Source organism: Drosophila montana, unplaced genomic scaffold, assembly GCF_035044405.1.
Source record: "Drosophila montana isolate Dmon_TW-CO22-7 unplaced genomic scaffold, ASM3504440v1 contig_2490_1, whole genome shotgun sequence".
Lineage (NCBI taxonomy): Eukaryota > Metazoa > Arthropoda > Insecta > Diptera > Drosophilidae > Drosophila > Drosophila montana.
In genome coordinates this window covers 1-3681 of record NW_026997360.1, presented here as the reverse complement: position 1 = coordinate 3681, position 3681 = coordinate 1, and the positions used below count along the sequence as shown (strand labels likewise).

At 46.2% G+C, this 3681-nt stretch overlaps 1 long non-coding RNA gene across 3 annotated transcripts; it reads right to left on the bottom strand.

Annotated features, from left to right (window-relative positions):
* Positions 1 to 1326: 1326 nt before the first annotated feature.
* Positions 1327 to 2731, bottom strand: LOC135428643 (uncharacterized). Of its 3 annotated transcripts, XR_010436286.1 has the most exons (6): positions 2696 to 2714; positions 2461 to 2601; positions 2331 to 2389; positions 1952 to 2247; positions 1821 to 1893; positions 1327 to 1747 (listed from the first exon to the last, which is right to left on the bottom strand). It is a non-coding gene; the product is annotated as an uncharacterized LOC135428643 (long non-coding RNA). The 3 variants fall into 3 exon arrangements; XR_010436284.1 differs by having other exon boundaries at positions 2461 to 2731; XR_010436285.1 differs by lacking the exon at positions 1821 to 1893 and having other exon boundaries at positions 2085 to 2247; positions 2461 to 2731.
* Positions 2732 to 3681: the final 950 nt, after the last annotated feature.

The following is a 3681-nucleotide window of genomic DNA, read 5'->3' as shown; positions in this document are numbered from 1 at the left end:
GGAGTAGTGGTCGGTAAGATTAATATGTATTGGTGTTATTAAAAGTTAGGTTAGTGCTTTGTGGAGTCATTCATGGCTGAGGAACGGGGAGTTCCGGAGAAAGAGATCCCGGCGAAGGCGCCTCTAGGGAATCTAGAGTTCCGAAAACCACCCATCGATTCCGTAATCAGGTCGGCAGTGAACGCGGCAATTGCACAAGCCCACCAGACATATCAGCATGCTCTGCCATCTGGCATCAGCGAGTCCATCCGAGATGAGATGCGAGCGGGCTTCCTGGAGATGATGAAGGACATTATCGACGTGCTCAGACCGTTGGGGACCCACGCCAGAGAGCAAGATTTGGAGCCGGTGACACCAAGACACATCGCGCCGGACCCGGAAACAGGTACCATCCCATATGACGAAGGGCTCCAGAGCGGAACGTATTCACCGTCGGCACCGCCTAAACTACACAGACTAAGCGCACGTAAGAAGAGGTATACACCCCCAGACCGAGGTTTGTCGGGAGTCCTCAGGCTAGGAACTTGCGCAGCGCTAACAACCGAAACTTCCGGGTGGAGGACCGAAGAGCTGGTGATTTTCCGCCGGAGGCGGACGATAACGAATTTGAAAGGGAAGCCCCTAGGAGTGTTCCATGCGAAGGACATACGGGTGTAGATCAGGGTCGTGGGTGTGGCCTACGTTGGGCATTCTAATTAGCCGGCTGGGCGAAACAGTATAGGAAATGCGCACGCAGATTCTATTGTAACGGTTGGGTTCGCGTTTACAATAATCCGCGTGGTGATGTTGCATTTGACGTTATCGGCAGCATCGAGAGTTTGCTTAGTTGGTTGCGTGCGATATTATCGGCCGCACCAAAATCCTTTGGTCATATGGTCAAAGTATCGGCGGTGAAGCTGGGCCCACAGCGGAGCCCAATTTATTGAAGGGTGGCAACGCCAGGCTTGCGATCCACGGCGCCAAAAGCGGCGATGGCTAATCGCCGACCGATTTGCTCTTAAAGAGATTACAAGAAGAGCGGATGGCATGCCCTTGGCCTTCATTTGGGCCGTTGACCCAAAAAAATGCAGCTGTGCAGATGGGCAGCAACGGTGCCCGTCTCGCAAATGTACGCGTGTGCCGAAATTCGGCACCAATGTTGCTGCCCAAATGTACAGCATAGGGGAGTTCGATTTGATCAGCGGTCAACGGCGGGCGTGCCAGCTCGAAGCGAGCTTAAAGTTATAGTTTCGCATGTCGGCTCTAAATATTCGAGTTTTTCCATCCGGCCAATTAAGCCAACGCGTACCAACAAATAAAATCGATGTTTTGTTTTTGCAATTTAATAAATAAACGTCAATTCGACCATTTGAGTCACCAATTATACAAAAGTAGAAGAAACTTAAAATTAAAGTGTGACAAGAGACGAACAAATAAAAATCAAAAGACTATTAACAAAATACACAGCTCCGGCAACGAAGGGACCAGCTCTCGCACCAGAGAAGCTCCCGAAGTCACCGCCAAGGCCAGGATTCGGCTTAGCGGCGCACGCCAGCCATATCAGCGGCGCACGACAGCCATATCCGCGACACCCGTCAGCCAAGCCTCGGCGCAAACCTGAAGACGGAGAGACGAGCCACCAACGACCGGGCTGCAACAGCGAAGAATTGGCCACAGGCGAGACATTCCTCCGAGTGAGTCTGTTCCATTTCGCCCCTCTTCGTTCGAGCAATTGGCAGAGTCAGACGTGGACTCCTGATTGTGCTCCCTGAAAGAGAGCAGATTTTTAGTCGTTTTTAAAATTATTTTTTTGTTTATAAATTATATATATATATATATACATAGGCACTGTCGCCAAGCTTCACTTTAAAGTGCGAGCAGTGAGGGAAAACTCCAAAGGTTATGCATATGCGCCTATAAAATATAAAAGTTAAAAATTTAGTACTTGCGCGAACAATACTCACATACATACCTAATTTGAATTACCCCTTTCTATCGCCCCTTACCACCCCCGGAGAGCTCTTTAGGTAGGGTAAGGTAGAATTAAGCGATTTAATATATATATATATCACCTAACTGTTGCACGACTGATTATCGTGACATACCCAGTTCTAAGTATTTGCGTGGGTACTCTGTTCCTGAATCGGTGCAACGATTGCCTCATAATTGCTTCTTGTTTTTTTTTTCTTTTTTGCGGCGACGGGCAATAACTTGGCAGTTTTTCGTCGCCTGTTCCATTTAATGTTGTTAAAGTAAATAAAATGCACTCTGTAAGATTATAGAAAATTTAGAAATTAATGCCCATTGTCCATAATCATAAGTATAAGGCAAAGCAAAGCAATAATACGTACCTGTTGACGAACCGAAGACAATGTCAGCTTGCGTAGAATAAATATCTAAATGGAGACACCTTATAAATTAGAAAGAGATAAGAAACATTAATTGTTAATAAACATAAGAAATACAACCAATTATACGCACGTATTGAAGATATTAATGTCCGGCTAAGTTTAACTCGATGGGGAGAGGGGGCATAACAGCCGACCCGGGCGGATGCAGGCAATCTAGTGGCCAAAATGAGGGAGACGAGATCAGGTGATCGTCTCAGGTAGGGCGGGTACGCTGGGTCCGGTACCGAGACCCGATTTGGAAAAGTAAAGTGGATAAATAGTGTTTTTTGTTAATTTATATTGAGTGTCTCGCCTTTGTTGTTTACATTTGCTTGTTGTTACAGCTGTTAGTGTTGTTCACTTGTTAGAAGTTCCGATTGTTTGTTGTTATCGATTATGTGGTTCAGTTTGAAAAGTGTTGTATAGGTATGTTTTGCTACAGACGTTGTAGCTTTGTTGTTATCGACTGTGCGGACTGCGGGCCAAGGATGGGACTACACCCAGAGAAACCGATGAGCCAGCCGGCGCGGCCCACTGAGCAACAAGCAGTTTCGTAACAATATGGCGCCCAACTTGAAAAAGCACTCGGCTTCTTTGAAGTCGGTGTAGAAATCAAATTAATAATAAATAAAATATCAATGAAGGTACAAGGAAAAGTCTCCCTTGGCTTTAGGATCCACACCGCTGAAGTCTTATGTGGCACGAGTAGGTGGCTCATAATCGCTCAGCATTCAGTGGAATCTGAGAAGCACGACGGAAGTAGAGAATATCAGAATATACATAAACATGAGAAGTTTTTCTTGCCGTGGTTGATGGCGACCGTTTATTGTAGCCTGGCGGTAGCCGCAATGACAAAGGCATATCGTGATATAAAAAATGTGATATTAGGGTAGTTTTGTCAGATGTTATTTATTCAATTATTAGTTTTTGTCTCATTTTGTGTCAATGTTGGATGTATGCTGACCAGAGTTATATAAGCTTCGGAGACAGGTGACCCAGGACGATGTAGAATCGAGCCTGCGCCGCATCTGTCACACAGCATACCCCAAGAATGACCAGTAGAGGACGGAGACGGATCTTGCCATGGTGTCCATTAACATGGGGAGTTTTCTTGCCGTGGTTGATGGCGTGAAGTCACGTTCGCATGTTGGCGAACGTTCGCGACCGTCCATCGTAGCCTGGTGGTAGCCGCCATGACAAAATAACCTGTGATAAAATGTGATATGAGAGTAGGTCTTGTTAGAGTTTGTTTAATGTTTACTATTTGTTTTGTCCCACTCTGTGTTTACGTTTGGTATGTGCTGGCCGGCGT